The sequence below is a fragment of the Terrapene carolina genome, unplaced genomic scaffold (genome assembly GCF_002925995.2).
Source record: "Terrapene carolina triunguis isolate 2854851 unplaced genomic scaffold, T_m_triunguis-2.0 Scaffold68, whole genome shotgun sequence".
NCBI lineage: Eukaryota > Metazoa > Chordata > Testudines > Emydidae > Terrapene > Terrapene triunguis.
In genome coordinates, this window is record NW_020664419.1 from 82,531,675 (window position 1) to 82,556,505 (window position 24,831).

Below are 24,831 nucleotides of genomic sequence, written 5' to 3' on the forward strand. Positions count from 1 at the left end.
GGCGCCAGCTAGCTGTAACTGCAGTCTGGCTCAGCTTTGGCAGCAAATAACATCTGTCATGGACTTTCTGTTGCCTGGAATGTAGACATTCTAATTTCTGGACTGAAAGAACAGGGTTGATGGATCTGAAAAGGTATAGAAAAGGCACCTAAATGTAGGTAGGCTTTGAATGTGTGGAAATACAGAGGAGTTTTAGCTTGCTGTTTTTTTTAATGTGCTGCCTTGTGCTCTCATAAATTTATGCCTGTTGGTACTACTGTGTGGTATGTGGGAGGTACTTCACTGCACATAGTTGCTGCAGTGCTAATAGTTGGCAGCACAGAAAGCAGTACAAAGAGTTCTGATTCTAGACACTTTCAGTTGCAACATTCATTTTGAGGCTGTAGTGTGCTTGTTTAGTGATCTTCAGTGATACCATCTCTTGATGTATTCACGTGACTAAGTGTTGGATATGAGCATACTTTACTGAACAGACATGGATCACTAACTGAAAGGTAGTGCAGTAGCCCACGCTGTCTAACCTACAGTATTCCTGCTTGTGTGTAAATGAAACAAGATTTTATTCTCAAGATGGCCGACCTGGAAGTCTACTTGTAGCTTTGATATTTATGCAAATGAGCTAAATGCCTGTGGCTTATATAGAGGAGGAAGTTCATTTGACACATATCAAGCGTTCTCCAGGTAAGAGAAGCAGCTCCTTCTTTGCCCTGATCTTTCAGAGGCCTGCCAACTTCCTTTTTCCACTTACGTTCTTTTATTTTTTATTTTTTATTTTTGGCAAAATGCCAGGGACACTAAGCATAGTTTTGAGAATTACATGTAACAAATGTTTTTTTGAGACTGGAAGTCAAGCTTGTTTTATTTTAATATAATTTTTTATGTTTGGCTTATTCTTGCTGCAAGGAGAGTAGTTTGTAGTTACCATAAAATGCTTTCATTGGGGAGTTGAACTAAAGGCTTTAAAATATCCCAGAAAACACACAGATGCCACTTTTACTCCTTTGTGTGTGCTTCAAGTATGTGTGTGTGTATGTATGTGTGTGTGTGTGTGTGTGTGTGTGTGTGTGTGTGTGTGTGTGTATATATATATATATATATATATATATTTATTTATTTATTTTGCTAGCACTTTGCTTTCTCTCTACAGTGACACCAACTGATGCATGTGGAGGCATGACATTGTTGCAAACTTACTCCCTATAAAGAGGAGAAAGTTTCAGAAACTTAAATCTGCTAGTGATGTTTTTTAACTTGCTGGGTGTCATGAGATATAATTGCACCATCCTACGTTTAAAAACAAACTGCTTCTGGTTTAAATTCTCTTCTACAGGTGCTGGCAAAACTGATCTTTAAAATATTGTACTCTGAACTGTCATCTGTGAATGTCATGTACACATGTGAGTTTGTATCTGTCCCAAATGAAAGCACTATATGTGTATTTGTAAATAGGCAAAGTAAACAAATTATAATAGGATGTTTGCTTTCTATCTTTCTCCCCATCAGTGATATTGACAAAAGAAACTAGCTGCTATACACCAAACACATTTTAACAGTCAGAAATATTCTTAATTGCAATTTATACTGTGTATGGATGCACCTGTAGAACTCTTAGCATCTCTTCACTGTGTATGTAAGAACTGTGTTTGGCAGATATGTGCCAGTTCTGCATGTGAATACGCTCATATTGCCTCTTGCCTGATGAGACAGTAGTGCTGAAGAAGGTTTCAAGCTGTGCCAGAGATAGGGAAGGTAGGGAGTATGACCAAGGAACATGAACAGCGCTGGGGAAAAGAGGTGAGAAGGAATTGATGAGACTAAGGGATGTGAACAGGGCCAAAGAAAACAAGGGAAGGGGCTACTTAAAGGAATAGACCAGCAATTGAAAAAGAGACAGGGAAGAATGGAACTGGTCAAGGGAGCTGATCAGGACTAAGAGAAAGTCAGGGGAGCTTAATTAAACTGAATGAAATTGGAGGGGAATTGGGGGAAGGCTGCGAGCTGCATTCCGCAAGTAATAGGATGGAGTAGAACGAAGAAAACTGGAGGGCAGTGATTAGATATGACAGGACAGTTCTGAAGTACGGTGTTAGTAGAGACCAGGAAAGAAGATACAGTCATGCTAGAAGGGTGCATTAGAACTGGATAACAACAAGGAGGGGAAAATTAGCTCAGAGAAATTAATAAAACTGAGAACTTGAAAGTGGTGAAAGATGAATAATGAAATATACTCCTGGGGGGATAGGGGAAGGAAGAAAGTTTTGAACATCAACATTTTGGACTAACTGCAGATTGTATTTTATATACTTCAGCACCAAAATCTGCAACAGTTTTTCTTACTAAAAAGAAAAGACTTTATTATGGACCATAGGTTTGCTTGCCTTCTGTTATTTCAAAAACTTCTTAGTTTGTAATTGTGTGTCAGGTTAAAAATGTATTAAAATAGTAGAATGACTCCATAATCTCAACATTGAGAGTTCTTAACAAGTTTTAGTTGAACAAAAAGCCACAGTTGAGAAAAGAGCACAACTTTGGCTAACAGCACTTCCTGGTTCATTGGTAAAATGAAGGCAGCAATTTAGAAATAGTAAAGCACTATATAACAAATGGATTGGAGGGGTCAGGAAGGAAAGTATATATGAATCGATATGAATTAAAAATTATGAAGTGTAGAAAATTGATAAGGGAAGTTAGACATCAGGGAGAAATTCATGGCTGGCAGGGCTAAGTATATTCGGAACAAAATAAATCCTAGCAATGGTTTAGACCTGTTACTAGATGAAGATGGTAAATTATGCAGAAAGTTCAGAAGTGTTCAATAAATATTTCTGTTCCGTATTTGGACAGAAACTGAGTGGGGTATTCATATCACATACGTTGAAGTGCCTTGCAGTTCATTAGTCACTGAGGATGTTAAACAGCATCTAGTAGAGATTTTTAAAGGCCTGAGGAACTTGCACTCAAGAGTCCTTGAGAGTAGGCTGAGGAGATCTTTGGCCCACTGATAGCTTTCAGTACATCTTGGCATACTGGAGAAATTCTGGAAGAATTCTGGAAGTTTGTTGTGGCAATATTCAAAAAGTTAACCTGATATCAGTGCCAGGCAAAATAATGGAGAAGCTGATACGGGATTTGGAAGATAAAGAATTAAAGGATAGCAATATAATTAATGTTAGTCAACATAGTTTTGTGGAAAATAGGTCTAGTCAAACAATTGTGTTCTTTGAAATTACAAATTTGGTTGATATAGGTCACTGCCTAGATGTAATAGACTTGTGTGAGGTGTTTGACTTAGTACTGCATGACATTCTGATTTAAAAAAATTAGTACTATACCATATAAATACTTCACACATTAAGTGGAGTAAGAGATCTGAAAAAATAGTAGTACTAAATTATAATGGAATGGGTGTGTTTCTAGTTTCAGGGATTGGTTTTAAGGCATGTCTGTTCAACATTTTCATCAATGATCTGGAAGTAAATGTAAAAAAATCAAATCACTGAATAAAATTTGCAGATGACACAAAGATTAACGGAGTGATAAATAATGAGGAGGACAAGGCAGTCATACAGATTGCATGTCAGTACAGCCAAATTCAGAGTTATACATCAAGGAATGCAGGCCATACATATGGAGTGGGGCACTATATCCTGGAAAGCAATGACTTTGGAAAGGATTTGGGATTCATAGTGGACAGATAATTCAGCATGAGCTTCCAATGTGATGCTGTGGCAAAAAAGGCTAATGAGATCCTAGAATGTATGAATAGGGGACTAGAGAAGTGATTTTACCTCTGAATATAGCATGGGTGAGACTGATGCTGTAATACCGTGTCCAGTTTTGGAGTCCACATTTTAAAAAGGATTTTGGAAAAATTGGAGAGGGTGCAGAAAAGAGCTACAAAAATGATTCAAGGTTAGAGAAAATGCCTTACAGATTGAACCCTTTTATCAAAAAGAAGATTGAGATGTGACTTGGTTAGTGTATAAGTGCCTTCCCAAGGAGAAAATACCAGGTGTGAAAGGAGTCTCTTAATATATCAGAGAAAGGGTATAACAAGAACCAATGGCTGGAAGCTGAAGCCAGACCAATTCTGTTTAGAAAGAAGACACAAATTCGACATTGAGGGTGATTAACCATTGGAACAAAGTGCCAGAGGAAGTAGTGGATTCTGTGGCTCTTGGTTTGAAGACATCAAGACTGGATGTCTTTCTGGAAAGTATGTTTGTGTCAAACAAGTTATTGGGCTCAATAAAGGGCTGACTGGGTGAAATTTAGTGGTTTGTGTTATTCAGGAGTTCAGTCTAGATTAGTGGTTCTCAACCTGTGACCTGCAGGCCACTTGTGGCACAATCAGCACACAGCTGTGGCCCATGTGCCATTCTCAGGGCCATTCAGGTAGTATAGATATTGTGTGGATGCAGCCCACATAACACATAGAGAGCTGCATATGCGGCCCACAATAGGTTGAGAACCACTGGTCCAGATGATCTAATGGTCTGTTTTAGCCTTAAACACTATGAATCTATAAATAAGTAATTTACTTAATTCTGACAAGAATTAACATTGTTCCTTTTCTGCATGGAGGCAGACAATTCTGTTAAAAATCTGAGCATTTTATATCTGCAAAGTAACACGAAAATTCTTTGAAAAAATATGAACTGGAGGCAGCACAGATTCACCAAACTGCCAGTGGGTTAGCTGTGAGAGAGTTAGCAAATGCTATGGTGAATTAACGTTATGTTGGAGAAGAAGCAACTTTGTCTCCCAAACAGCCGCGGCAAATGACTGTACAAATTCTATATGATGCATTTGATTAAAGTCAGCTCAAGACTTCCACTAATAGAACTCTAGCCATTTTCTCTCTTTTGTATTACTTGTCACAGGTCATCTGTAAACAGTGCTTACTTGTGAGGATGTTTAGGCATCACCATATCCAGGGGGAAGACGACAAACTATTATTAACACTTTTAAGATTTTACTATCAGCTTAATAATGTTATTCCTCAGAACCATCTGTAAATTTTCATGTTCTTTTGGTGTCCAATGATGTCCCATTAGAACAGGTCCTTCACTCCTGTTAGAAGGGCATCCTAACTTTGCCTACCTCCAATCCATTCAGGATACTAGATCCAGAGTGTGACCAGTTATGTGAGTAGGCCAGAAGCCACTTTGGGCAGTCCTATGATTGTCATGAGAGCCATGGAATCCTGAGCTGATCCAGAAAAAATGTACTCTGCATAGGCGTTGTAGTCGCTGAAAACATATTCAGCCTCTGAATCTACAGTACCAACATGCTGAAGAATTCAGTTAGTGCCTTGGAGCTTTAGTGCAGTCAATACACCAATATTAACTCCATTTTAATTCCACTCTAAAACTCCAAAGGGAAAAAAAGACACATCGAGATCTGATCTTAGGAATAGGAGTCGTCCAATATCTTGAGATCAAATGCACATAACAGAGGCACCTGCTGCCCAAACCCCTCTTCCTCACGTGGCACTATATATCTAGCTGGTGACAGCTGTATCACCCACTCTTTTGGTCTCCAAAAAGCTCCAAGTTTGTTCGCTAAATATTTGGCAGTGGTGTTAACATAAGTAAGTTATCAAGGTATCCACATGGACACTTGCTTGGATAGCTGGCTTGTAGGAGCAGTCTGGACAAGAGATCAAGTTGATTGTTTAGTCAGGGTGTACCCTATTTCATTCTCTTGATCTGAGAGTAAACCACAAGAAATCTAATCTACTCAGATGGTAGAAAATTCATGGGGCCTGTTCCAGACTTCAAATCTCTACTTGCTTACTTACCAAAAGACAGTTTTTAGTAAATTCAGAGGTAAATTGCTTCTGTAGGAATTCACGGATTCATGACTTGTCGTACATATTAATAAGATTTAACAGATTCATGGTAAGATTCCAAAAAGGTTGGTTTAAAAATTATATACTAGGCAAAACTAGTCAAAAGCCTCCTTAGTTATGACTGTGCCTCAGAAAATCCTGGAGGCTCTGTTGCGTGGGCAATACCCCAGAATATCTGCAAAAGTGTCTGTACTTTTCAACTATTGGCTATAATTGTGACACATGCGTCTGGCATTGGCTGAGAAGCTTTCTTTGATCATTATGCAGTTCAAGTCCTTAGGAATTGTAAGGTGACAAGGCTTTATATAAGTGATCTAAGGTTGAGGGCAATTTGTGTCTGACTTTCCATGTGAAGGCTAGGACTATAACAGCGTTTAAAAGAGAACTGGATAAATTCATGGTGGTTAAGTCCATTAATGGCTATTGGCCAGGATGGGTAAGGAATGGTGTCCCTAGCCTCTATTTGTCAGAGGATGGAGATGGATGGCAGGAGAGAGATCACTTGATCATTGCCTGTTAGGTCCACTCCCTCTGGGGCACCTGCCATTGGCCACTGTCGGTAGACAGGATACTGGGCTAGATGGACTTTTTGGTCTGACCCGGTACGGCTGTTCTTATGTTCATGCTTTCCTCTCTCAAATCAAGCAGATCCGTGTAAGTTCTGACAAAAAACACCTATGCCATGAATTTTATAAAAACTGACAAGGACAAGCTCATTCTCTGCTACTTTATCAAGTGATGTTCAATTTTTTTGAATCCTGCATCCTGCATCAAATCATTTCATTTGGAGGTTCATCTCCCCAACAAGAACAAAGTCTTAGCTGATGATCTGCTTTGAAATACAGTATTCCATGTGAAAGGTTTGTTAGGTCACTGCTTCCATCTTCAGGTGGTCAGGTAACTCCTCAATTAGACCTTTTTTGCCACAAAAGGCAACATGATATTCTTTCAATTCTGTTCTGAAGTTATCTGAGATCCTAACTACTTCATGGATACAATCCGCTGGGATTCGAGCCAAGAATTTTTGTACATCTTTGTTCTTCTACCTCTTTTGCTAAGTATCATCCCAAAAATGAGCCAGAACAAACTGAGATGATACAGGTTTAGCTTGTTGGGCATGTCATTTCTGGTTTAGATGTCCTAACATTTGTCTTCAGAGCCTCCATTTCTGTTACTGAGTCTTCTGACACAATAGTGTTGCTACAAGTTTCTGCCGAAAGAAGATGGTGCATAATTGAAAGCAGCAAATTCAGAGGAATTACTTTTTCACACATAATTAGACTGTGGAATTCATTGCCACCAGATATCATTGGGACCAAGATTTTAGCAAGATTAAAAGAGGGGTAGGACACTTATGTGGATAATAAGAATTTTCAGAGTTATGATATGTAATTCTAAAAAGAGTTGTGGAATGGATATAAAACCTCATGTTATTGGGTTTAAGCCAATCTATTATTATTGGTTAGGATGAGACTTTCATAAGGGTCAGATTATTTTACACTGGTCTTCTGTGGTATTTCTTGAACCTTTCTTTGAAGCATCTGGTGCTGACTATTGTTAGAATACTGCACTAGGTTTTTTTGCACTACTGCACTACTACATTTTTGACAATTCTTGCATCTGAAGAAGTGGGTTTTTTACCCACGAAAGCTTATCCCCAAATAAATCTGTTAGACTTTAAGGTGCCACCAGACTACTTGTTGTTCCAATAATCCTAAACACCCATGTAAATGAATTGAGCAGTTCACATGACTGAGTTCTCATTTTGTGCTGTGTCCAGATTCAGAAATATCACATTACATCCATTTACACAAATTTAATATTTTCAAGTTCTATAAATATGTTAATATATGAAAAATATTAACTATAAAATTATAAAATCTCATACATTATTCATGAAAGGTTATACTGATCACACACAAATATTCTTCTATACTGTTGTTCACTCACATTCTGTATACTGTAACATTCATAGTAGTGACTAACCTTCACAAATCTTTCCTTACAGAAAGTGATTCTAAAACACACATGAGTAGCTTAAACCTATCTATTCTGAAAGTTTGGAGCCAGGAAAGTTTGGATGAAAAATAAACTTGATAACTAAGGCACATTTTCCTTTGAGTGATTGCCTTAGCATCCTTCTTCTTTTTTTCAGTGTTTACATAAACCACAATTTCTTCTTAAACGATTAGAAAAAAATTGGTCTGCAATGATAATTTTAAGTACAATAGCTCTGCATCAATTTCAGTTTTCTCTCGTGCAACAGATGACATGAAATAAAAATTAAGGTAGTGAGACAAGATCAAGAAGGACACTCCATTCAGAGTGAAATGTTCCCTATGTTCTGAAACCTAAATTTGATACATGCTAAGGAGTTACCCTGTAGAGCATTACTGTTGATAAAAATAGGCCAACTTACCTATAACTCAATTTTCTGGGTTAAATGTCTGTTTAAACGTTCATATCTCTTAATGCCCCCTTTCTTTACTGAGAATTTTCTTTCTCCTAACAGTAAATTAGCTTACACTTAAATGGCCAGAAGGCTCAAACACATTCTTAACCATAAAGTCTTCCTAAGCAGTGGTATTAATAGAAAAATGACTGTTATTTACCGAATGGGCTATTATACCATGGTCACAGATGTCCACAATGCCAATAACTACTGCCAAAAACACTGAAGTGAAAGTGGTGTTACTCTTTGGGCTACCCTAAGTATGTTATGTACCTAAAAAGTGTGGGCACAAGATCAAACTGTATGATTTTTATTTCACTTTGCCATCTGTGGCTTCCAATTTCTTACATTTTTACAAGTTTCACAGAATTTTTTGAGGAATTGAATTATTAAAATTTGTTCTATATTTCTAATGTATTTCAGGTTCTCTTTTTTAAGACTCCATTCACTTTGAAGCAAACAATTTTGGTTCCTTCACTATGGCTCACCATAACTTGTAGTTCTGATCCTGTAGAAAGTCTGGCACATTGTGACTTTTCCTTTCAAGTCAAGACTTCTAGTACTTTTAAGAGCATCAGAGTCTTAGGTGACAACACAGATTCAGCTCTGGAAAAGGTTTTCTATTGGAGCTAGATTCGTTTATCTAATCACAAATCCAGATACAAAAATGTTCCTCTTGCAGGGAGGACTTGAAGATTTTTGCAAAGGCAAAAGAAATCAATTCAGACTCTTCTTATTCTTCACTTAAGGATCTGGAAAAATGGTCCATAATTATCTTAGACAATTGGGTCATTTTACTTGTGGTGGGGGAGGTAGTTCAGAGAATTCCATTCTCTACCCTGACCTCTCCAAATCACATTCTTGATCATCAGAAGAAACCGTGTTACCATGCTAACCCATTTGATCAACATTGGTGCCATTTCCTGTATTCACCCAAAATATTACTTCAAAGAGGTAGTGATGGTGGAGTGCGGTGTCCAAGATATTTCATAATTCTCAAATCAGGAGAATTCAGGCTCATCCTGGACTTGAAGTGGCTGAATTACTTCATGTAACGAAAATAAATTTAAGATAAAATTCTTCTTCTCGGTCCTACCAGCAGTATACAAACATAATTTATTTGCCTCAGTTGATATCAAGGATTCTTACTTAGGTTACCACTGCTGAGTCTGATCAGTGGTGCCTTTTGAATAACTAAAATTGAGGTGGAATCTCCATGAAATTCCCTTCTGCTTGGGAACGGTTACCTGTTCTTGGAACCAGCCAAAAAATAACCACAAAGGTCGAACTAGAGCAACACTCAGGGTTGATTTATTGGCATCCTTACTTGCGCAATTATACTCTCACACACAACACATTTATGCCAGCAGGCTGCAGACGCGGATGCTGGTTTCAATTTCACAGGTGGCTGAGGGTGATCAGGTGACAGCTGCCCGGAGATCGGCTGCAAGGCGACAAGAGTCCCCGAAGTCCCTTTGGATCTGCGGGAGGGTTCTACTGCTTCCGGTCTTGTCCTGAGTTTAGCGTGCTGTTACGTTTCCTTGTTGATAACCCACGTGGCTGCCTGTCTCGAGATTTATATCCTCACCAAGATAATACTATAATTCCATAAAAGGCGATATTTGCCTCTTTGTTTTGCCATTGGCTGTCACTCATTCACACTACGTCACTCATTCCTTACATTAATTGATTACATATTCATAAGCATGAATACAATTGATCATATAGAGCAATGCAGCTTTAAGCAACTATCTAACATCATTGGGGAGCTTCTGCTGCTTGTGGCTTTGTAACAGCATAACAGGAAACAGTGCAGACTGCATTCGAAAGAGCAAATGGGGGGGGGGGGCATCTGGCTACAGGAACCATCAAGATAATGGCAAATGCTGAAGAGAAAAGAAGATATCCCATACTTGGGGGGATGGAGTGGGGAGAAATGGCTGACCCAGAAAACCAAATTGAATTTGAAGGTGTTCTTATTCATTATGAGATACAGGAATTGGGTCTCCCTCTCCTAGTGTTTTAGACTTGAACAGCCCTTATTGGAATCCTAATTTCTCAATAGTGTGTTTTTCTGTCAATCCAGTTCATCTTCAGAACTTGCCAGTTCTGGCCTTACTGTCCTTACTTGACAACCTTTGGTAAAATGTTTTGTGAAGCACTAACACCATTGTCTCCTTATTGGCAACTGTGGCCATTTCACAGCATGTGCTCAGAAATGTCCTTCTCCAACAGCCCCCGAGCTTCTTGTGGGGGGAGATAGACAAACCGATTTTTGTCCTTTTATTTTTTTTTTCTCCTTTAGCCCAACTTTCTATTTCCTTTATACTGAGGATTCTTTCACCCTTTGTAGACGTAATTGCTGGTTAAGCCCTCCCACTATACCAGTGGCAGCCACATCATGCAAATCTTCCCTACCTGTTTCCTGTGATATGGAAAAAACAATACACTCTGCCAGTGCACTTTGAGGGTATTTTGGCAGGTATTAAAGGAACTTCTTGACTGGGTAGATTATCGTCTTGCATTTGAGCTTGAATAGTTCTCAACTGGGAGCTGCAAGAGAAGTTGTCAGAAGCAGTTCTAGGCATCAAAAGTAGTATCTGGGCTGGTTGCAGTTACCTAATGGAAAGACCAGAGGAAATAACCTACTGTGTGTAATGATTTTGCCACATCCCAGGAAAAGATTAGCAAGTAAAGAAGTATTTTTCAAGTGTCCAGAAATATTGGATCACCACACTCACCTCCACAAATCCAGCAACCGCCCCAGGCACACCAAGAAATCTGTATCTACAGCCAGGCAGTCAGATAATACAGAATGTGATCCAAAGAAAGTCCAGGATACACCCCTAAACACACTTAAAACTGCCTTCACTGAAAAAGGACACTCTATCAGAGAAGTAGATTGCATCATGGAATGCGGGCTACCGAAATACCCTGAGAGAATCTGCTTCAATACAGAAAAAAGAAAACAACCCACTGACCTCCAGCTGTCACCTGTCAACCCATATTTGAAGCCATATGGGATGGTATCAAACAATTACCACCCATATTTGATGGGGACCACATCCTGAAAGAACCCCCTCTTTTGGTCTTCAAACAACCTCTCAACCTCACCAGACTCCTCATCAGAAGTAAGCTCCCCACAGACCAGGACACACCAACTCAAAGCAGCACCAGACCCTGCCAAAACAACAGATGCAAAACCTGCAGACATATATTCAATACTATGATAATCAATATCCCCCGCAACACAGCTTTCAAGATCGATGGATCCTACACATGCCTATCACATGTGGTGTTCCTTATCCAGTGCATCAAATGCCTCAACAACAAGAATTATATGGGTGAAACCAGACAATCCCTACACAATCAAATGAACTCGCATACCAAAAAGAAAAAAGACATCTTATCACAATGGTGAACACTTTTCACAATGTAATCACTCCATATCTGACCTCTGTCCTCATTTTCAAAGGAAACCTGCACAACACCTTCAAAAGATGGACCTGGGAACTTAAATTCATAACTCTGCTGGACACTTAAAAAACATGGGCTTAACAGAAACACTATTTTTATGGCCCATTACAAAAGTCTGTAACACATCCTGCTGCCTACTAACTTCCTTTGTCCTATGATTGCAGAAGTAATTGCCCACTTCATTTTAAAAGTGGCCTCCTACTATGGCCTCCTGACCTGTAAACTCCTTATGCTTAACAATCTGTCCCACTTTGTATTTAGCTTAAGCTATGTCTACACTATAAAGTTGTCGACTTAAGTTATGTCGATGTTCATCCACTGCTGTAATTGAACCACTTTTGCACGTCCACACAACGCTCCTTGTGCTGGTGGAGTGTGTCCACTGTTGATGCTCTTGCATCGACAGAGAGCAGTGCACTGTGGGTAGCGCTCCCACTGTGCAACTCACCACCATCTGCTGCTGGGTTTTCCGGGAAGGGATCACAGTGCCTCATGGAGGGGCGGGCTCAGCATCCCATGATTCAATTTTCTGTGTCCCATCATTCTATGGGCTTCCAACTGTGTTTTTCACTGCTTTTCAACAGCCCCTGTAAACTGCATGTCCACCATCTCTGTCTGAAAGCATAGATCCTGCCCTTCTCTCCAGTATTGTGATGGGCGTTATGAACACAACGCTGGTGATCCTGCAATACTTCATGAGCTGTGAATCTGATAATGAAACCATGGTGGCTACCCTGCTGTGTGCCATGGACAGAAACAATTCAGGATTGCTTTTGGCATTCACAGAGCAGCTTCACACGGTGGTCTGTCGGATCTGGGCATGGGAAACAAGCACTGAGTGGGATCACATTGTTATGTAGGTATGGGATGAGGAGCAGTGACAGCAGAACTTTCAGACATGCAAAGCCACCTTCCTGGAACTGTGTGTGGCACTTGCCCCTGCCTTTCAGCACAAGGACACCAAAATGAGTACTGCTCTAATAGTGGAGAAGCGAGTGGTGATTGCTGTGTGGAAGCTGGCAACTCCAGATTGCTACCAGTCAGTGGCAAATCAGTTTGGCATGGCGAAATCCACCGTGGCGGTTGCAGTCATGCAAGTGTGCAGAACCATTAATCACCTCCTGCTATGAAGGACTGTTACTCTGGGCAATGTGCATGAAATAGTGGATGGTTTTGTGGCAATGGGATTCCCTACCTGTGAGAAGGTGATAGGTGGTGCACATATCTTTATTTTGGTCCCAGACCAACTTGTGACAGAGTACATAAACAAAAAAGGCTATTTTTCTATGTTATTGCAAGCTCTGATGGATCACTGGGGTTGTTTCACCGACATCAGTGCAGGGTGGTCAGGGTAGGTGCATAATGTATGTATCTTCAGGAATACTGGCCTGTAGAGAAAGCTGCAAGAAGACACCTCTCTTTCCAGACCAGAAGATTCCAACTGGGGATGTGGAAATGCCAATAGTGATCCTTGGAGTCCCAGCCTACTACCCCTTGCTCTCGTGGCTCATGAAGCCTTACGCCAGCAACCTTGGCTGCACAAAGAGTGTTTCAACAACAGGCTCATCAGGTGCAGAATGACTGTTGAATGTATCTTTGGCTGCATAAAAGGTTGTTGGCGCTGCCTTTTTGGCAGGTTAGACCTCAATGCGGAAAATATTTCCATTGTCATAGCAGCTTGCTGTGCTCTGCATAACACTTGTGAAGCTAAGAGAGAGAAGATTCCACAAGGATGGAGCGCTGAGCTGGATCGGCTGGCTGCTGCTTTTGAGTAGCCATTTACCAGGGCTGTTAGAATGGCTCAACAGGGAGCTGTTTGAATCACGGAGGCTTTAAAGGAGCATTTTTACAATGAGCCCTAGTGATTTGGGTTTATGTAACGCATTTAACCAGGCATTGTTTTCTTGCACCATAATATGAACCTCGTAATGATTGCTATGTTTGCCTAAATTTTACTGTGCAAATGTGCCAGTTACCACTGTGTATGCATTTCAGTGGCAACCATCAGACGTAGGAGACTAATAAAGATTCCTTCTCTTTCTATAAATACACTTTTATTCCACACTGATGAAAACATTTCTGTTTTCTGCAAGGATCATGAAAATCAAGAGCATATTTTCAAATTAGGCTCTCCTGGTTGGATTTATGTCCAGCAGTCATTGTGAAACGTGCCCCATAGAGCGGAGTGCATGGGATACTGCAACGGCCTGGGAACATGTGAAGAATGTGGGGAGGGAGTGTAGGGAGGGCATGGAAGGCAGCTCTGTATGGGCCATAAGGGGAGGTGAGCATGGATGTTTCTGCCAGTAGTTCACTCAGGACCTCAGCATGTCTGTTTGGTACTGGAGCAGCTGTATCATCTGCTCCTGCCCGTTTTCTCTTCTGGCTATCCATTCAGTTTCTCATTGGTAACCTCTTTGCATTGGTAACCTGTTCGCAATCCAAAGCATCAGAGGATTGCAGAACCTCCCGGAACATGTCTCCCTTATTCCTCCGGTTTCTTTCTCCTTATCAGATGGAGCTGCTCAGTCAGTGTGCAGGATGAGACTCTCAAGGGCACATCTGCAGTAGCTAAAGAAACAACAGACAGATGCACTATTGTGAGTGCACTCGTATCCTTGAGCCAAACAAATTAGAAACACCACTTTCTCATGGCAGGAACACAGCACAGGGAGAGTCCCAGTCATGGTGAGTTTGGCCTGGGGGGAAGGGGCAAAATGAGACAAAGGGTGGGGTGGGGTAGTTCAGAGGAGTATCACTACAAGCGCCTAGGGGCCACTATTCTGGATACTGGCACCATTTTCCACAGGCTGGGGTGATAGCAGCCAATATCTCACTCTGAGGGTAACCAAGGATGCAGGTGTGCAGCTGCAGACCCAGGTCCGTATGCTGCTTGCCTATGTGCTGCTTTAGTGCATGCTGAAATAATTGCCAGTTGGCAGGGCAAAGTTCCTACCGTGGGGAAAGAAACAAGGCATCCCTCTCAAGAAACCTTCAGCAGAGGATTGCAAAGTACCTCCAGGAAAGTTTCCTAGAGAGCTCTATGGACAATTTCCAGGACATCCCGGTATTCATAAACTTTTCTGCAGGGCCCCCTTTGCCTAGCTGTCCAGGGGAATGAGAAGCAGATACAAACTGTGCCTGTGTTAGTTATTCTAATCTCTCTTGTATCCTGATTAAAAAAAGCAGAGCACTATCTCATGTCTCCCTTAGGTATCAAAGCACAATGAGTACTTACTAGAGCTTCCCTCTCCTGCATCAGATGTGCCAGAGCCGGAGTGCTAGGACTGGCTAGGCCCCTCTGGAGTAAAAAAAGAGGTTCTGACTTGCCACGCCACTGGATGTCCCTGTCATCTGTCCCCCATCCTTCTCCAACTCCACTTCCTTGTCCACCACATTGTCCTCGGGGTTCACTCTGCTGGCCGCTGTCTCCAGTCCCCCTGAAGTATTCACTGGGCTCTTGGCAGTGGCGTTGGGGTAGCCGCTGAGGATGGTGTGCAGCTCCTTGTAGAAGAGTCATGTCTTTGGCAAACCACCAGACTGACAATTGGCCTCCCTTGCCTTCTGGTACGCCTGCCTCAGATCCTTGATCTTGGGACAGCACTGCTGTGTGTCCCTATCATGCCCCTTCTCCTCCATGCCACAAACAATCTGCTCATAGGTATCAAAGTTCATGCGGGTCGAACAAAGCTATGACTGCACAGCCTCCTCTCCCCACAGACCCAACAGATCCACCAACTCCGGTGTACTCCAGATAGGAGCATGTTTGCTGCTGGGAGCTGGCATGGTCAGCTTGGTAGATGCTATGTGAGCTGTGCACGCCAAGCAAACAGGAAGAATTCCAAAAATTCCCAGGGCTTTAAAGGGGGAGGGGCATATGCCTGTGTACCTGGCTGCAGGGCAACGGAGTTCAAACTGGTGACCAGAGCGGTCACAATAAGCATTGTGGGACACCTTCTGGAGGCCACTTAGGGCGAAAACCAATGCAGTGTCTACGCTAACACTTTGTTGCTCTAATTACGTCTCCCTAAACACTACGCCTCTTGTTGAGGTGGGTTTTTTATGTTGGCGTAGCAGGAGAGTTAAATCTCCAGGAGGAGTGTTGTAGTGTGTTCACTTTCACAGTTAGGTCGACATAAGCTGCCTTATGTCGACTAAACTGTGTAGTGTAGACATGGCCTAAGATGCTCTGGTTGGGAAGTACTCTGTGCAGCGCAAAAGTTTGTTCCTTCCACCAACAGATGTTGGTCCAATAAAAGATATTACCTCACCCACCTTGTGAAATTCAAACAGCCAGAACAATTACAACATCTAAGTAACCCAAATAGCACTTGTCCAGTGGAGAATTTACACGTTTCCAAATCTAGATGACATTGCTCAAATGAAAGTAGAGGCTTTTGGTGGAAAATCATGAGTTTATAATTTTCCTAAAAACACAAAACTGAATCAAACCATCATACACCTTCATGGGCTTATGCCTTGTAGTCATGTTTCAGCTATGAACTGTCGGTTTCTTGTATATAATCATTTGTAGGGTTCCATGGTTGAAACTGATTGTAGTTTCCCTGAAGCTTATGTGGGAGTGTTCTAAAGAGAATTTGATGGATCAGGTGGGTGTTGAAGTTGTGGTGGAAATCTGAGAGGGAGTTTAGGTCATCTGCCCAGAGGATGAAAATATGAAAAATGTTTCTCAGGTATATCATTGGATTTATGGTGCATTTTTCCGGAAATTCTTTCTTGAGGTGGTGTATGAAAAGGTTGGTTTATTGGGGGGCCATCTTAGTACCCAAATGGCTGTTCCCATGGTTTAGGCAAAGTGTTTGTTGTTAAATGTAAAGTTATTATGGGTAAGGGTGAAATAGATGAGTTTGATCATGTGTTTGGGTACATTTCTGAGTGTTGTCCATTGTCTTGTGGATATTTTGAGGCAAGCAGTGATGTCATCGTGGTGAGGGATGTTGGTGTATGTGACATCCTTAGTGGCACAGATGGTGTTCCGAAGGAGATCATTTAATGTTATGGAGATTCTGGAGAAAGTCAGTTGTCCTGGAGGAAACTGGACCTTTGTGTGGTGAGTGGTTTGAGGATGGTTAATTGCTCATTTCATTTTAAGTGTCTACAACATGTGTGAACCCTTTCCGCGTAGTAATCTGTCCCACCTTTATTTTGCTTAGACACTCTGGTTACCTTTTCCAGACTCTGAAGCTCAAAAGCTTGTCCCTTCCTCCAGTAGAAGTTGGCTCAGTAGGCTATTACCTCACCCATCTTATCTCTCTCGTATCCTGGGACTAACATAGTTACAATGCTGCAAACAACATATCCTCTCACAATTAAGCAGATTGACAGCTGATTGGTGTTTGGCATATCAAATAAATTGTTTTTATTGTAGCCGTGACAATTTAACAGTTTAAAGCATGACTTTTCCTTTTTTCCTTTAAAAAAAATTGCTTAAATTCCACAGAATGAAATTAAAATATGTTTCCTTTTTTAAATGGATAAATCTGTAGGTTCTCTTAGATTGACACCAATTTGTTTCTTGGACAATTCTCTGTTATTTTAGTGATAAAATAATGCTGGTTATCCTCGGGCTAAAATTGGAATGACATTGGATGTTTCCAGAAGAGTGAATGTTGCCTTTAAAAAATCATGAATAAAAGTATATCAAAGAACTAATCTTATTTTAAACATCATCATTCACTTTGAGAATCATGATGTGCAGCTACTTTTAATGAATAGACTGAGAAATAGCCTGCTGAATATTGAGAATGCTGGAAAGGTCACTTCTGTGACATGAGAATATATATCTTGCAGCATTTGAGGGACTGCCTTTTTTTTCTTGTTGCTGTCACACTTGTAGAGATCTTAAGCAGAATGGGTGAAACATCAGAGTAAGGAAAATTTTGAAATCTTCTGTTTTCAGGGTTAACTAACTTTAGCTACTTCATTCAAAATCTGTTTTCATTAGTTGTTATAATGGTTTCAGTTGCAAAAGCTAGCCTTGCCAAATCAAAAGCACTGCTACCCTTTTAACTTGGCTTTGCTGACAACTCTTTCTCCCAAAATAGTGGAGGTAAAGGTTTGAACTACCACCCCATAATGACTACACTAGAAGAAAATTTGGAGCTTTTTTTTTCTTTGTGCTGAGGTCAATCTACCTCAAAGAATTAACTTCAGAGCCCACAATAGTTGGGATCATTTAAATATTAATATCAGACAACACAATCCTTCTTTGCTTGTTTGATCTCCAAAGGGGAAATTACCCATGTCACTGCTTACACTGAAAATTTTAACTTCTCTCTTGCTTTTTAGCGTAGGTGCATAATGTAGAAAAAATCTCATTCCATGGGTAAGTTAGTGATAGAAAGGTAAGGGGGCGGTGTCATTTGACTCCTAAAAATCTACAGAATCATAATTTCAGTGGTGTCACCCTCTGTAGTGTGGTGGAGGGGACTCTCTGCTTCCCTCGCTGCAGGTTTTTCAGAAGTTTTGATAATACAATGTCCTTAGAAATTGATTGAGTTGGGGTATCATTTGAAAGCACTTTCTCTCATGAATGCAATGGTACTGAACATGACAAACCTTCATTCAGTTCCATATAGCGAAGAGCCTCATTTTCAGTTGCCGTCTCCGGGCAGAATACTTTGTTGTTGTCAGTAGAGTAGCCAGTGCTGTGCATTAGCTGCATAAGGAATTTGCTCCCGGTTTTGGAATTGTTAAACCAATAGCCACCTGTAGTGGTAGATTACGCATATGCTGCACACTTCTTGTGTATGCTTTGGAAACCTGCCTTTCATTCAAGCATGTTCATTTGAAGGGGCTCCCATGGAGTCTAATTGTAGACAACCCACTCTGTTCATGATTTCGCCAGTTCCTAAGTGGAAAAAATAGAAGCTTCAGCGGAAGCTGCAGTCCATCCTGTCCCTTCTCCCCCCGCCCCCCAACAAAAAAAAATAGTTTGCTTCACACCCTTGGTCATGGACTGCTCTACAGAGCATTTGTCAGTAATCTTCTTTCCACTTCTGCGGTTCTCTCTGTAAGTGGTTGTTAGAGCCCTACTATTTCAGACTGATTAATCTATCATAGCAGGAAAAAAAATCAGAATTGTTACCTTTAAAATATATCTGCATTTCCAGTACACCAGTCAGGAGCTAATATTCCCTATATTTAGTGTTTAATGTTTGTAAATATGTAACAAGTTCTTGATTTTCTTGGTACTCATTTTAAATTGCATTGTATCCAAAAGTGGTTTACCCTCCAGTGTTCCATATTTAGGAGCGGGAGTCTTTCACTAACAGAATTGTCTTCAAGTGATTGTCCACATTGATTCCATTCTTGAGCATATATTGGAACTGGAGCTAAATCTCCAGGGTTTAAGATATGTCCCTCCTGTAATGCATCTATACCACTCAACAATGGGTACGCTAAGTGCCTTTTTCTTGTTGGCAAAGGTTATATCCTTGACCATTTCTACGTCTGCTGCTGTTTTTCCAAGCGGCCTCAGAAAGCTGGGGATGCTAGTTCAGTTGTTTTTTTCTGAAGTGCTCCATGAAGACCTCCCTGGGCACAGAGAAGGACACAGCTAAGGCTCAGTTCTCCCTTCAGTCCCTCTTGCCCCAGCAAGCCATGATTCTACCCCGAGCTCCAGTGCTGAGACATCTAAGAAACTCCATTGGTTAACTGCACTTATCGACTTATTTAAGAAGGGTTAGGAAGGAGCATTGCTCTGGATTTGAGACGTAGATCTCCTTCTCTGGGACCCTCAAACTGGAGACGTAAGAATTGACATTTAGACTCCTCTCAAATTCTGCAGCCATGGGCCTAAGATGGGGGCCCTTCTAGCACCTCAGTAGTGGTTATGAAAAGAGTGCTTTCTGTGTTGGCTAAAACCACTAATTACCTTCTCTCCAGCACTGACTCTTTGACATTCTTGGTACCCACAGTATCCAGCACTTAGTTAACATCTCTTTCGATGCTTATAGCCTTTTGGGCACCAAGTGGCCTGTCTGTGGGCCTGATACTGGAGTCCCTGTTGCTGACTCTTAGAACATCATCAGTACTAACTAGGTCTTAGGCCACCAAAATTATGGTAGAGTTGAGAGGCTGATACTGTCTGCTTCCCTAACTTGGTAGGAAAGATGCAGGAGCGTCGGAGCATATCAAGGATAGCCCCACCACTGAAAGAGGTAAGTTCTTTAAATCTTTTCCATCAAGACATAGTAGAGACTTATCTCCTCCTCCTCCTCCTCCTCCATGGGCACCACACTGGCAGTCAAAGACTGATTCCAGAGACTACTCTTTGAGCAAGGGAGACCATGGATCTCCCAGGAAGCGGGGCCCCTGTTTTTCTTCTGTGTACACCTATCCAGTATCCATATGCTTAGAGGCCTTTGGGTATGCAGCTATATGACCACAAGCTAGTGCTGTGCTGCTCCCCCTTCCTCTGGCCACATTCTCTTTGTCTAAGAATGAAGAGGATCAATGGGCAGAGATGGAAGAACAATTGATCCTGGTGGCATTTTCATCATCCACTCCTAATGAGGCAGTCAGTCCTCCTATCCTCAGCTTTTAAGGTATTCCAAGACCTGATGGAAACACATGGCCCAGATCCAAGACCTCTTGCACTACTTTCCAGTGGGATAAGTCTCACAAGCTGCTACACAGTCTTCTTTCTTCCATGCCTGGTAAACTTGTCATGTCTATTAACGAGGCATTTTTAAAGCCTGCAGAGGATTTGTGGTGGACTTTAACATCAATGCCTGCCACTTCTGAGGGGCAGACACACTGTATGGAGTTTCTCCCAAGGGCTTTGAGTCCTTTTAGTTAACATCTGGTGCCAGGCTCATTTTGTTATAGCAGCTATCCGGGAATGATCCAGGCCCAGGCAGCAAGGTCCTCCTAAAACAACAAGAGAAGAAGACTGAGACTGGATCTGTTTGGCAGAAAAATCTATTCTTCTACAAGTCTCCAGATGTGTATTGCAAACCACTCTGTTTTGACAGAAGCATCGGTCTGCACTGGGATAAAGTGTCTCAGTTTATGGAAAGACTCCCACAGGATCACAGGGAAGAACTCAAATCCATCAGGCTAGAGGAACAGCTGATAGCTAGAACCTCCTTGCAGGCTGCTTTGTATACATCTGATACTGAACAAAGATTAGGTTTGTTTGGCCAATTGTGTAAGCTGGAGCCATGCTTCCACCTCAGATGTCCTTGCAGGGCCCCTTCACCTGAGGCATAATGGGCAGAATGAGCCTAACCATTCCTTATTTCCTTCATTAATACAAAATCCTATATGAGTAGGACTCCTTAGTCACAGGGAAAGTATGTGTGGCATAGAATCCATGTGTACAACACCTCTCAAAGAACCACAGTTACTGTAAAGTAACTGTTCTTTGTATAGTGCTGTTTCTTCCTACCATACTAATGTCACCACAACCCACGCAGATTAGGGTTCTTGTTATGCGGAAAAATCGTGTACCGGTAAATATCTAGAAAAATTTAGTACCCTGCACGTAATGTCCCATCCACTCCTATCTGGACCGATGAACAGCTGTTTCTCCTCAGTTCTCCACGTTGGGGTGCCTTTTGCACTGCTTTTTTGTGAGAGCTACCACTCTTGGTCTGCTCACACATAGCATCCAGCATATAAATTACTCCCAGTTATATTGTATTAGTGCTATGGCCAGCCACTCATGAATTACATTGCAGAGCAACACCAGCAAATTCCCAGTTCCAGACTTTCCCTAGAAATGTATGTCTTGTACTGCCAGCTCTCTGTTGAACAAGACAAGCTCATATAAAGTCCATCATTTTATTAATAGAAAATGATATACACAAATCCTGTTATCCCAAATGGAGTTTCCCAAACACCTCAATCCAAACACACTGGTTTATCTAACAGTAAAACAAATTTATTAACTACAGAAAGATAGATTTTAAATGACTACAAGTATTGAGGCATAAAAGCCAGAATTGGTTACAAGAAAATAAAAGTAAAACACAACTAATGCCTAACTTAGATTATTAAATGAATTCAAAGCAAAGATTTCTCTCACCACATTTCAGCAGCCTTATTGGATGAATCTCTTTCAGTCAGGATCCCTCCCCCCAGTCCAATGCAGCTTCCTTTGTTGTTCAGATATTTTGGATGCTGGGGGCAGAGAGAAAGGGGAGATAATTTGGGATGTCTGCTCTCCCTTGTTTTTTCTTTGTTGAGAATCATCCCCTGTTGAGGTTCAGGAAACAAAGTCTGTGTGATGGGAACCCCAAGCTATTTCTTTGTCAAGATGTAGGTTTTTTTGCCCCCACCCTCTTTTCTGCCAAAGAACGGCCACTTAACCAGGTGATGGTCCATTTGATTTTGTTGACACCTGGCTGAGGTGTCGGCTAGCCTTTTGTCTCTGGGAAACTGGTTTGTGACTGCTCCCCAGACTTGGAACATGTCTTAGTAATATCATATAGTAGAACCATGTAACTTTACATACAATGTTGCCTGCCATGCATATTTTACCAGGACAGTAATGGATAGCAAATTGAGTTTTCAAATCATACCTCACAAGCCATATTTTGTTCAAAAATTATCATAGTCCTGTAAAAAGGGGTGAACATAGGGGGACAGACTGTCACAGTGGAAAAGTAAATACACCCTGCATTTTTTTTTTAATTCTTGCATTTTTCCTTGCAACCTTTTGCTTGCCATTTTTGTAAAGCACATTAAGACTTCATGTGAGGGCAACAAAACAAATCTTCATGGCTTAAATTTAGTAGTGATCAAAATAGAAGGAGGAATTTGATTTTGAAATGAATGAATGGTATAAGCTGATTGCTTGTTTATTTAAAAAAAAAATTCTCTTGAAGGGTCTGTGGCCTGCTTGATCAGACTTTGTGAAACAGTTGTGAAGAGTTTGTTTGCAGTTGGTATTGCATTTAGTAATGCATTGCCTCTGGGATTTTTTTATGTGCAAGTGCTAGGTTCATTTAAGTATTCCCAAGTGGCAGAAAGCTGGTATTGAGATGGCCCAAGAAGAGTTGCTTAGCAACTCTGTGTGCTGTCTCTTGGCCACAGATGATTATAGCTAGTGTTAGTGCAGCTAACAGGGAAAGACTGCGCTCGCGCGCTCGCTCTCTCTCGCTCTCTCTCTCTCTCTCTCTCTCTCTCTCTCTCTCTCTCTCTGCCTTCTCTCCCCCCTCCCCCGAACCAAATTTGAATAAGACTCAATTCAGGCAGAGTTGAGTCTTCAAAATACCTGTCTGATGAGGATACCTGATTGAAGATAGATAGGGGTGTAATAATCAAGAGTTGTGTTGTGGTTTTTTTTTTTAGGTTGTTTAAAACTGTCTAATTTAAATTTGTGTAATATTTCAGAGAGGACTACTTAAGGTCTGATTGTCATATCCTTCTCCCCCAGCTTTCTTTCTTCTGAATTCACCCAACTTGATTAACCCCAATTTAAAAAAATACACATTACATGTTTTGATAGTTTAATGTCTAGCAGGCTGCTCAAGCTTTTTTATGAGACTTGTGAAAGCCAAATACCCAATGGTGAGAGGAACATATTAAGCCTACTAGCATAACATCAGAGGAAACTAATAATGAAAACTGATTTATTTAAAATCAGTATTGTCTAATCTATTCATTATGGAAATGTAATTCTGAGGAAAAAAGTATTTGGATGCCAAAATATGCTTTTGTTTTTCATTACTACCAGTCTGTCCTTGACATATAAAACACTATCTATTGTGCATGTAAAATCTGCAGTTTATAACATAGGCTTTTAAAATGTCTTTAATTTGTTGGAGAAAGTGACTTAGTAGCTTCACAAACTAAATTAGAGTAGCATGGGTGCCTCTCTTTTGTTAAATACTATATCTATACATATGGTACATTTCAACTTGCCATTGTCCAAATATGAGACATTAACACACAAGGAAAGGTACGATTTCTTGGTTTGAATAGAGGACTGGGAGTTAAATGCTTGAATTCTAATCCTGGCTCTGACATAGTCCCCCTTTGGCTTTGGCCAAGTAATTTACAGGTTAACTTTCAAAGCAATCTCTCATTTTGGATGCTTTAGTTATTGGTCACCTACTTTGAGGTATCTAAGGACCTGATTTTTCAGAAATGAGGCACACCCAGGGCTCCAGTTGAAGCTTAGTACTTCTGAAAATCTGGCCCTATAGGTTTCTTATTGAACCGCCAAAGAGACTACTTTTGAATGTGTGGACCTTAACTCTGTGCGTGCATGCATGCACCCCATCTCTAATATGTTATAATTCACTTTAAAAGAGTTTTGAGGATCAATTTGCTAATGATTGTGGATTGCTTTGGAGATGAAAGGTGCTGTAAAGCTTTGTTAGATCAGTTTACTTTAAATGATGTGGTATCATTGATGTCATATTGTCTGTAGCCTAACTTTATGATTTTGCATTTCATGTGTATAATTTAAAATAAAATATTAAAACTTTGGGTTTGTATGGGAGAGGCAAATTTGGATCTAAAATCCTCATGGAAGACTGCATTATTATGGCTCGCATGTGTTGACCCAGCTTTTGGAACTGCAAATTTGCTTACTGTGTGTGTGTGTGTGTGTGTTCATTGAGCAGCTTTTTTTTTTTTTTTTTTTTTTTAAAGAACTGAAGTTAATTTGTCTGTTTATTCCACTCTGCTCCCCTCCTGCAAACAGATGTCTTATCCAGACTTCATAGAGGAGAATCTTCTTGTTCACAACCACTTAGAAATGCAGCTAACTAAATCTAGTTTGAAGTCCAACTACAAACAGCCATTTTTGAGTCTAAAAAGATGGGAAGCTAGTTCATCTTTAGAGGAAAAACGTCCTCAGTTTTCTTTTGCCATTTCAGACATACATGTTTCCTCTGTTTCTTTATAAAAAGAACAATGAACAAATTAAATAGTGGATTAGTTTGTTGGCAGAGAAGTCTAGCAGAAAAATCAGTTATCTTGAAATCTCCTTTCCCACTCACCTTATATGATCGTTCCCACTCTGAAAGATGGATGTGGCTTTTTCACTCTTTTTTGTGCTTTTTAGATC

At 40.7% G+C, this 24,831-nt stretch overlaps 1 protein-coding gene across 5 annotated transcripts in view; it reads left to right on the forward strand.

Annotated features, from left to right (window-relative positions):
• ATF7IP (activating transcription factor 7 interacting protein) overlaps nt 1-24,831 on the forward strand; it is a 170,065-nt gene that overhangs the window by 19,536 nt on the left and 125,698 nt on the right. Inside the window, exon 1 of one of the 5 annotated variants that reach the window (XM_024193875.2) lies at nt 356-681. The exons of the other annotated variants lie outside the window; for them this stretch is intronic. The gene's annotated coding sequence lies outside the window, so the exon portion shown is untranslated. Of the gene's footprint in view, nt 1-355; nt 682-24,831 lie in introns of those variants that run through there. 5 annotated transcript variants of the gene reach the window in all.